At 36.5% G+C, this 11,908-nt stretch overlaps 1 pseudogene; it reads left to right on the plus strand.

The window, feature by feature from the left end:
* Positions 1-9,724: 9,724 nt before the first annotated feature.
* On the plus strand, positions 9,725-10,198 carry LOC101825714 (annotated as a pseudogene).
* The last annotated feature ends 1,710 nt before the right edge of the window (positions 10,199-11,908 follow it).

Genomic DNA, 11,908 nt, shown 5'->3' on the forward strand with positions numbered 1-11,908 from the left:
TTGAAAAAATCATCTTGTTCAAACCTTTTAGTGTGTGTATTTGTATTGTGGACATTTAATTTGCATAAGTAGATCTCACATTTCCCACTTTCACATCGACAAGATATTGAAGTAAATTGACAGACAAGGTTCTTTGTAGTTCTATCATGAAGCACATAGAGATTCAATATGTAAAGTACTCATGGAGATATGAAGTATTGCATTCAGAGTCGTTGCTCTTTCATCAGCCATGATAGTTATTACCGCAAGATGTAATATCATTATTTACATTACTATTATTTATAGTTATGCCAACTTTTCCTATTATTAACTCTGAAAAGGTACTGTGTTGTATTACAAACATGATCACGTTTAATTTGTTATGATTTGTGACATAGATATTGTCAGCCCATTCTTTTTCGAGGAACACTGAGATATTACTTGTAAAAATGTTAAGTCATTGGTCCTGAAAGGATGACTTATTGTTTAAGAATACGTCTTGGCACTTCTTGGCCTTCCAAAGGGCCTGTTTAGTTCCCAGCATATTCATCTGGTGGTACACAACTATCTACCACTTCAGCTCCAGGATATCCTGCTCCTTCTTCTGTCCTTTGAGAGCATTTGCATAAAAGTGAAGAGTGCATATACACACGTACACACACATACACGCACACATACACACAGACATTTTCTCTTCTTTGAAGGCACTTGCATACATGTGGTGAGTACACACAGAAGCACACACACACATATATATACACACAAATAAACAAAAAGAATCTTTACAATTTTATTATCAGTATGTACTAAAGCATCCTCACACCAAAGATTTTTACTACGGACTAAGACTAGAGCAGTGGTTCTCAGCTTTACTAACACTGAAACTCTTTAATACAGTTCCTTATGTGTGGTGAAGCCTCAAATATAAAATTATTTTAGTTGATATTTTCTAGCTATAATTTTGTTACTGTTATGAATCATAATGTAAATATCGGTGTAGGGATTGTTGTACATACCCTTTTTCCTACTGTTAACATTACACCAGTTAGAGTTAGTTTTCAATTATTTAGGGTTGGGATTGGAAGGAGGTGTTCAGATTTGGACATGTCTTTCAGATAAGTTTACAGTTTAGATGGGATAGATATGCTTAGGATAGCATATAGGTAGATTATAATTTCTTTATCAGCTATTATGTATATATGCTTTATATATGTTTGAGACATTTTGTATATTAACACAATTTTGTTTGTTTTAAGTATACATCTTTTCTTTAAAAGGGGGAGTTGTAGCACTGAATGTATGGGAAATAAAAAGAGCTAGGGAAGAGATTCTTTCTCTTTGGGTTCCAGTTTCAGCCTGGAGAGCAGTGTGCAGACTTTGGTACAGCTTTCTTGGCTTCTCATGTAAGTGATTTCTTCCTCAATAAAATATCATAAGACATCCCTATTTGTGTATCTTATTATTTCTGAATTATATCTGATATGCAGGATATTAGATATGTGACCCCCCCAAAAGGTGACCCACAGGTTGAGAACCATTAGACTAGAGCCATGTCTGTTGCATAACTTATAAGGTGAAGTACAGATCTTATGGAGTACAGCAGTTTCACTTCTAAATGACTAATTAACAAAAGCAGCTCTAGAGATTTTTAAATAATTTAACGGGAGTTGAGAATCCAAAATGGGTGTCATGTTGTTAAAGAGTCAGGCTGTTATACCTTGTTATTAAGTTTGTATACTTTACAAGAGTAAGTTTGTTTCCTAAGCCTAATGTATCTTGCAAACCTGTTTTTCAACCTATGCGTAACTTGTAACCCCAGAATGTGTATCTGTCCCTTTTGCCTTGCTAACCTCCTGAACACCTGTGAGGACGCCCTTCCACATGCACTTCTCTACACCCACAGACAGCCTTGAGCCCTCAGTCCCTCACTCTTCTATCCAAGTGTTACTCTCACAGTTATATACTCCATAGGTCCATAAGCATTTCGATCCCCACTCTTCTGTTCATGTGCTAGCAGGCATTATTGCAACAGTTGTTTTCTATCAACCCTATTGCTTCCTCACAAAAGGAACCTAAAATACCAGTGAGGGGCTGTTCTCTGAAACCTCAAGTTAAGGGGGGCAGTTGTCTGGCCAGTCTCTTGTACACTTCTAAATATATCTTGCTTTAATCAGACAGTCTAGGAAATGGTTTCTCCACAGGTCTAACAGAGTATCAGAATTATCAAAAATAATATTCAAAATGTGCCTATTGTTTTGATTTTAGTACTACCTTGTTAGAAACTCCTCACTTGTCCAAGGTTATTCTCAAGACAATTTCATACATTGTGGTAAAACTAAAAATGTTTACCACAGAATTCAAAGCATGTGCTATGATTTCAAAAATGACTAAGAGAAAGTAATGGGTGATATTTCAGGATTTTGAAACATTTCTTTATAGGGAACAATTGATTGTCACATTTCAATAAAAAGTCCTTTAAAAGAACTAATGCAAACCTCTAAATCTAAGTCTAGGTGGGAACATATACATTCAAACATAGACATACATGACAAATTCTACAGTTAGAGTTAAAGATAAAAGGAAAGTTTTAAGGTGAGATTTAAAGAGATAGAGGTAGTGGAATAGGTTTTGCATAACAAAGGAGGAGATACTCATGCTTAAGGCATCAAGTGATGTGCTTTTTGATCTTCAAAAGTAAATAAAGAAATGGAGTGTGAGCATCTTATTCCCATGGAAAGGCTTTTATTATTAGTGAAAAGCAGAATATCTACAAAGCATAGATTCCTGTGCTCTCATTGACAAAAATTAATATGTTAAACAAAATGTCCATTATTTTATTCTCATACTCTTCTTCAATTCAAAATCTGTGGAATAGAACAAGAGCCATTTAAACCCTTCTTTCAAATACATAAACCCCTGGGATTTAGGATAATCCTGTGAGACTATCAGAATATATGTTTTTAATCTAGAAGATAACCTGTAAGCTTTCTTATGCTTAGCATTTTCAGAATGTGGGTTTCTGGATACCATTCATTTTGACACATGTCCATTTATTTGGGTGTTTTAGAACTGAACAAATTAACAATTCCAAGGTCAGCACAAACTAATAAGAATTTGTCAGTTTTGACAGAAAAGCAATTTTTACAGTTATTAAAAACTAAAACACAATTTACATTTCAGTTTTCTTCACACTGCCATTTTTGATAAAGAGTGTCGAGGGAAGAAATCAAGAAAAATGTTTGCTGAATTCCAAAATGCTTCATGGTATAGAGACAAAAATGGATGTCATTAAATACAAAAATGCAGATTATTTATTGCATGAGTGAGAATCATGTCAGTAAAGAAACAGGAAAAGATGAATGCTATCATTTGTCAAGTATAGTCCTCTTGCAGAGATAGAAACTGTGTTCTTTTTTCTATTTCTTTTTTTGTTTTGTTTTTTTATTATTTTAATTTTAAATAGCTTGTTTTACATGTCAATCCCAGTTCCCTCACCTCCCCTCCTCCTGCAGCCCCCCACCATCCCCCCATCCTGCCAAAATATTGCCAATTCCTTCTACATAGGGGATATCTAGAGTCTGTCATTTCACTCAGGGTAGGATCCAGGCACTCCCCTAAGAGTCCAGGCTGAGAGACCATCCCTCTTTGTGTTATGGACATACTATGTCTGTTTGTATTCAAGGGATAAACACTGACCCACTGCTCAGGGCCCTATAGATTGCCCAGGCCTCCTCATTGACTCTCACATTCAGGAGGTCTGGATCAGGCCCATACTGGCCTCCCAGCTGTCGGTCTGGGGTCTAAGAGCTCTGCCCTGTTCAGATCAGCTGTCTCTGCTGGTTTTGCCAACCCATTATTTGCCAATTTGTTCATCGCTCCTCTCTCTCTGTCACTGGGTTCCTTGGGTTCAGTTCAGCGTTTAACTGTGGGTGTTTGCCTCTGCTTCCATCAGTCACTGAATGAAGGCTCCAGGATTTTTATAGACATCAAGTTAATTATTAGGAATGGGCATTTGAGGTGGTCAACTATTGCTTAGCTTGCCAATTGGTGTCATCCCTTTAGATCACTAGAGGTCACAATGGTGCCTGATCTGTCTTCTAACCTATGATTCCCTCTTCCCCCTATTATATGCCTCCAATCAACATTCCTGTTCCCCCATGACCTACTCTTTCTTCCTCCTCTCCCCCTCTCTATTTCCCAGCTCCCACTCCTCCCCTCCCCTCCCCATGTTCCCCATCTGTTCAGAGGACCTTGCCTCATTTCTCTTCTCTTGGGTACCATGCATATCTTTTAAGTGCTTTCCTGTTTCCCAGACTCTCTGTCAGTGGAAGTGCAGACCGGCACTATCCTGATCCATGTCTAAAATCCATATATGAGTGAGTACATACCATGTTTGTCTTTTTGTGACTGGGTTACCTCACTCAGGATGGTTTCTTCCCGTGCTATCCATTTACCTGCGAATTTCAAGATTCCATTTTTTTTTCTGCTGAGTAATACTCCATTATGTAAATGTACCACATTTTCTCTATCCACTCTTCAGTTGAGGAGCATCTAGGTTGCTTCCAGGTTTAGGCTATTACAAATAATGCTGCTATGAACATAGTGGAGCAGATGCCCTTGTTGTATGAATTTGCCTCTTTTGGATATATGCCTAAGAGTGGAATTGCTGGGTCTTGTGGTAGATTGATTCCCATTTTCCTGAGGAATCTCCATACTGCTTTCCAAAGTGGCTGTATGAGTTGGAACTCCCACCATCAGTGGGGGAGTGTTCCTCTCTCTCCACATCCTCTCCAGCATAAATTGTCTTCGGTGTTTTTTATTTTAGCCATTCTGACAGGAGTAAGATGATTCAAGCTCTATTATAGAGCTATAGTCCTGAAAACAGCTTGGTATTTGCACAAAAATAGGCTGGTAGACCAATGGAACTGAATTGAAATCCCTGATTTTAACCCACACACCTATGAACACTTGATTTGTGACAAAGAAGTTAAAACTATACAATGGAAAAGAGGAAGCATCTTCAACAAATGGTGCTGGCATAACGGGGTACTGGTATGCAGAAGACTGCAGATAGATCCATGTTTATTGCCTTGTACAAAACTTATGTACAAATGGATCAAAGATCTCAACATAAATCCAGCCACACTCAAACTTTTAGAAGAGAAAGTGGGAGATACTCTTCAACGAGTTGGTATAGGAGACCACTTCCTGACCATAACACCAGTGGCACAGACACTGAGATCGACAATTAACAAATGGGACCTTCTGAAAATAAAAAGCTTCTGCATGGCAGAGGACACAGTCAACAAGACAAAAAGGCAGTCCACATTATGGGAAAAGACATTCATTAACCCCATATCTGACAGAGGGCTGATCTCCAAAATCTAGAAAGAACTCAAGAAGCAAGTCTCCAAAACACCAAAGGATCCAATTAAAATGTGGCGTACAGAACTAAATAGAGAATTCTCAATAGAGGAGGCTAAAATGGCCAAGAGACACTTAAGAAAGTGCTCAATATCCTTAGCCATCAGGGAAATGCAAATCAAAACAACTTTGAGATACCATCTATTTCTTACAAAATGATTGTGAAAAGGACATTTTTTCTTAAGTGGTAACATACATGTATCAAATTCTTTCAAGAATACAGCCTTACCCATGTTGCACATCAAAACCTTCTATGCATTTTTCCATTCTTTGTTTTGAAATTTACATATTGTGAATTCATTAAAATACTTACATATTTGGTGATGTAGTCATACCCTATAACACATTTTCGAGTGATTATACTTAAACCATTTTAAGACAAATTAGTTTTCATGATTTTGTGAATTCATACTCAATTCTTAGACTGGTATACTATCTACTTCCTTGAATACATAGAAAAATGAGTGTCCAAATAAAAGCAGGACTTTGCCATCAAAGTGGATACCCTACCAAAAAGGAAATAAATGATGTGTACTTCACTACATATTGATTACAATATTTATTCATTGGAATATCAAACAATGCTTTGGAGATATTAAACATGTTAAATAGTTAAATCACTACATTAAATTGTTACAATGAACTATTTCAATTTATAGTAATATACTAACATTTCAACGACAGATATTGATAGATGTGTATTAATTCATACAGTGTTCAATTAGTAGGATTTGACTAAGTAATTGTTGCACTAGGTATGTTTGAGGTAATTTTGAATGTTATTGATAATTGGTATTGGATAAATTTTTTCACTAAGAAATCTTGTCTCAGAGAAATTGATATTGCTAAGAAAGAAAATCTGCATTGTTATAGGTAGTCCACCAGAGACGACCACTCAGATATACTGTATAGTCAATTGTAAGCCTTTATTCCAGCCAGCTGAGACCACACCAAAGTGGTTCATGACTGAGATATGACCTCTAGTGCTCAGAATATTGGGTTTTAAAATGCAGAAGCCACAATTTGGCATCTCATAGCCACAAGGGATGTGGGGGGTGCTTTGCCAAAGCTAGCAGTTTGAAGCAGGCAGTTTTAATAGAAACTGAGGTAAGTTATCTAGTGAATAATGACCTTTGGTTCATTGAATTGAGTTGGGAATTGGCAATAGGGTGGGAGGATGGGGGGATGGTGGAGGGGTTCCGGAGGAGGGGAGGGAGAGGGAACTGGGATTGACATGTAAAACAAGCTATTTAAAATTAAAATAATAAAAATAAATAAATAAAAACAAAAAAGAAAATTTAAATATTTTAGGCAGTCAAAGTGCTCATTAAAATTTCTAAATATGTTATTGTTATTATTATGATACAATTCATTTGGAAATACTGTTTAGGAATTTTATATACAACTGAATGTATATTATATATGTCATTTTAATGTATGAATTATAAGTATATGTAAATAAAATCTTAGACAGTTAGAGAAGATAATATGAAAGGACGAATTTATTCTCCTTGGCCTTCAAGGAGTTCTGTATCTAGGAAAACAGTAAGATCTAATTATATATTACTATCATGTAGAGTGTAATAATGTTATGTGATGAATATATAAACCACTATGAAGTTAAACAGGTAATGGTTCAGGAAAATGATACCTGTTGTCACAAATAAATTCAGATAAAATAGGATAGAGAAAACAGAACATATTAAATAACATGCTTTTCATGTAAATAAGTCAGCCTTCTATTGCAAAAGGATCCCATGCAGGACTTTGACAGCAAGGAAGTCAGTATCTGGCTTCAAAACTTCGAAAGTTTTCAGCTTAAGGGTTAATGCATCTGGGAACTGTGTTAAAGCCAATGTTATTTTTTGTTTGGAAAATCCTAGAGCTCTTATGGTTTCTGCTAAATCTATTGTGTCTATATTCTATCAATTGAGCAACAAAGCGTAGATGACAGTACATTTTTTTACTGCATGTTTTACTGAATATTCTAAAACAGTGTCTGTTCATACTTCTCAAGAACAATGAAAAGATAAATTACTTCCAACATACTCCTATTAATTGACAATTGGGTCTATTAAACCAGGAGTTGTAATAGGGACTTTTGAGCTTATTATCAGTTCCTCTCCTGTTAACATAGCATCCCTTCTACAGTTCATACATACCAAAGAATCCTTCTACTTTTCAAACATTGTGGAACGAGCAATACAATTTGTGAGATTCAGGATTCTAACAATGGAGCTGGGTGAAGGGAATTGAAATCTTCCAGAAAGTACTTATACATCTAGCTGCTGTTAACACACTTGGGATCCATTAAAGGACAAAATATCAAAAATTCACAGAAGTTTATTGGAACTTGGTTACCACCTTTGTGGATGACTTTGAAGAGCTCAAGACTTCAGTGGCAAAAACAGCTGAAGTATCAAGAGAATTACAATTGGAATTGTAACCTCATGAGGTAAAAACATTATTTAAATCTCATCCAAAGACTTTATAGTAGATTGCTATGGATGGGGAAAGAAAGTTGTTTCCTCAGAAAAAAATATATTCTTTGTGAAAAGATTTAGCACTGTATTAATGGAAAGGAAGTATATAGGATATTACAGAACTCTGGCTGAAATAGTTTAACAGGATTCATTACCACTTTTAAAGAAGTTATAGAAATGTACTACAGAGAAACCTCCTATCAAATTAATGATCAGTAAATGCAGCAAACCTCATTATTATCTCAGCTTATGCAGTGCCCACAGCCAGTCCAGCAGTAAGAACCACCACACTAATCAGTTAGCAACAACAGATTTCAAGGCAATGGATACACCTGCCTCCCCCGAAAAACCATTAAGACTCACCTGAGGTTCTGAGAATAATTAGTAATTTTCCTTCCTGTAGTTTAAACCCAGGGTGTTGCAGTCCATTGCTGACCTCAATGTCTACAATCCTGATTAACAGTTTTAGAAAATAAAGTAAATTCAAATGATGGTATGTGCCCTGTTACAGTAAAGCATTTTGATTTTGCACACTCAACAGAAGACAGAAAATAATGTGGTACAAATATAGCATTTGTATGTACTGTGAAGCAAAAATGTTTGTTATGCACTTTATTTCCTAATTTACTTTACAGAAACATTCTTCAATTGAACCTGCAGTATCTCTGTGTTATCCACTTCCTTCCACATAGAGGATATCCAGAGTCTGCCATTTCGCTCAGGGCAGGGTCCAGGCACTCCCCTAAGAGTTCAGGCTGAGAGATCATCCCTCTTTTTGTTATGGACACATGAAGTCCATTTGTATGCCAGGGATAAATACTGATCTACTGCCCAGGGCCCCATAGGTTGCCCAGGCCTCCTCGCTGACTCTCACACTCAGGGAGTCTGGATCAGTCCCATGCTGGCCTCCCAGCTGTTGGTCTGGTGTCCAAGAGCTCCCCCTTGTTCAGATCAGCTGTCTTTGCAGGTTTCGTCGCCCATTCTTTGCCCATTTGCTCGTCGCTCCTCTGTCTCTGTCACTGGGTTCCATGGGTTCAGTTCAGTGTTTAGCTGTGTGTGTGTTTGCCTCTACTTCCATCAGTCACTGGACGAAGGTTCTAGGATGGCATGTAAGGTATATGTCAAGTTCATTATCAGGAATGGCATTTAATGGGCTTAGCTTGCAAGTTAGTGTCATCCTGTTAGATCGCTAGAGGTCTCTCTGGTGCCAGATCTCTCTTCATACCTATGACTGCCTCTATTTTGGTATTTCTCATTCTATTCTACCCCTATTATTCTACCCCCCACTCAACCATCCTTTTCCCCCATGACCTACTCTCTCTTCCTCTTCTCCCCTTCTCTTCTTCCCTGCTCCCATTTCCCCCCCACCCCTCGCCGTGTTCCCAATCTGTTCAGGAGATCTTGCATCATTCCACCTTCTCTGGGGTACCGTGCATATCTCTCTTAAATTCTTTCCTGTTTCTCAGACTCTCTGTCAGTGGAATTGCAGACTGGCAGTCTCCTGATCCATGTCTAAAATCCATACATGAGTGAGTACATACCATGTTTGTCTTTTTGTGACTGGGTTACCTCACTCAGGATGGTTACTTTTCTAGTGCCATGCAGCAATTTTTATTTTTAATCTGAAAAAGATTACTTGATAAACATAAACATAAAGTTATAAAAATATGTGTGTGACAAATGAGGAAAAAGGTCTAAATGAATTAATCATTAACTGAAAAAAAACTGAGAGAAGATGTTTAAGTAAGGAGTCAATAAATATACAATAATAATTAAGTGATTAGAAGAAAAATAATTTGCTCTACACCCTCTTCCCTCGGGCCAGGCAGCATCTCACCATGAAGGATGAGTTGTGAAGTTTCGGCGGATGCAAGATCTACCCGGGACATGGGCAGCTCTATGCCAGGACCGACGGGAAGGTTTTCCAGTTTCTTAAAGCAAAATGCGAATCCGCGTTCCTTTCCAAAAGGAATCCTTGGCAGATAAACTGGACTGTCCTCTACAGAAGAAAACACACAAAAGGACAGTCAGAAGAAATTCATAAAAAACGAACTTGTCGTGTAGCCAAATTCCAGCATGCCATCACTGGTGCATCCCTTGCTGATATCATGGCCAAGCAGAATCAGAAACCAGAAGTCAGGAAAGCTCAGCAAGAGCAGGCTATTTGGGCTGCCAAGGAAGCAAAAAAGGCTAAGCAGGCATCGAAGAAGACTGCAATGGCTGCTGCTAAAGCCCCTACAAAAGCAGCACCTAAACAAAAGATTATGAAGCCTGTGAAGGTCTCTGCTCCCGTAGTTGTTGGAAAACGCTAACTTGGTAGATCAGAGTTTCAAATAAAGTTCTTTCTATCGCTAAAAAAAGAAGAAAAATAATTTAAACCAGCACATAGTTTAAACAACATAAAATTACTACTTCCTAGTTTTGTAAACTAAAAATCTAAGAAGAATTGATAAGCAGTGCTGGCTTTTAAGATCCCTCTTCTTCTAGTTGTATGTCTACTAAATTTCCGCTCATTGGATAGATTATTTGTGCACGTGCATTGGTGGATCCTATTAAGTTATATCCAAATCTCCTTATAAAACACAGCATTATCTTACTGAAACTTGTATGTTATTGCTTTTACATACTTCTTTTTTCTAATTGACTTCATGCTTTTTGCTGTGAAATCATCACCACTCTGTATAGACACAAATGAATTGCCATCATTATGTATTTGTGTACAACTTTTCTAGAGATTTCCTGTATTTATTTAATATATAGTCATTTTAGATCTAACTGGTGTATATTAACAAAGTAAGCATTTGTAAAATTTATCACCAACATTCAAATATGTAGCATAAAAAGTATCATAGATTCTGTAAAAGTTTTATAGCTTTGACATTACCGAGACACAATGTTAGTAGAACCTCATAAAATGAGTGGGACTTTTTTATTGAATAATAAACTATCATATTATCTTTGCCCTCAATTGCGGATCTGACATTAATTATTCCGTATTGCTCTTATTTTTTTATGCTTCTCATAAAAGAATCACTACAGCTGAATTCAAGACATATTTAATCTTACACCTTTGTTCTTCCAATTATCCCTGTATTGTTTCATGCCAAGCTATATAATCTTACACTCTGCTTTAAATGTCTTACAGAAACTACACTATCCACTAATATTATTCCTCATCTGAATCATCTTATCTCAGGTCGTTTTAATTTAAGTACTCATAAAAATGCCTAATGTTTTCTTACTGTGTGTGTTAACGTAAGAATGCTTTAAAAAGAATATTGAGAATGTTTAAGGAATTTACTTTCAAATCATATATTTTTCATTAAAACTAAAAGATAGTAATGAGAGAAAAAGATTTGGAAAACTATTGTTACAAATTTCTAGATTCCCTCTTCCTTTTTCAAAAATAATCATAAAATCAAACACTTTAACAAAGTCTCAACAATACCAGCACGATTGGAAGAAGAGAACCTTCTCTGAAACACTTTAATTCTTTAATAAAAAAATTGCAGCACATCTCTTGTTGTCTTCCTACTACCTTTACTGACAACCTGTAGGCACAATGCAGAAGGAACAGAGGTTGAAAGGTTGTCAAAGAGAAAAAAGTAGCAGAGGGCAGTCGATTTCTTCAGGCAGTCAATACCAAATCACTCCCAGAAAAAGAAACTAAAACATGAATCCAAAAATCCTATAGAAAGGGGACTAAATCTATGTGGGGTCACAGGGTAAATTAATGAATGTAGTTTGTCTGGAGGAAACCATTTGCACAGACATGACCCAGTACTTAAATGTGAAGGCAGCAGAGAGAAAGAAAAGCTTAAACAGATGATAGAGTAGTCTGCTGATCTTCAGGCAATTTGTTCCAAAACATTTCAACATTTGAAAGAAATTGTAGGTAACACCAAACCACGAATTATGATTTTTTCTTATACATACATACATACATAGAGAAAAATGTACTTTATATGTTTGACAAAATAAGTAGCAATAATAACTAATAGTATACTAGAAAAAATTAACAG

The sequence above is a fragment of the Mesocricetus auratus genome, unplaced genomic scaffold, assembly GCF_017639785.1.
Source record: "Mesocricetus auratus isolate SY011 unplaced genomic scaffold, BCM_Maur_2.0 Super-Scaffold_100003, whole genome shotgun sequence".
In the NCBI taxonomy this organism is placed as follows: domain Eukaryota; kingdom Metazoa; phylum Chordata; class Mammalia; order Rodentia; family Cricetidae; genus Mesocricetus; species Mesocricetus auratus.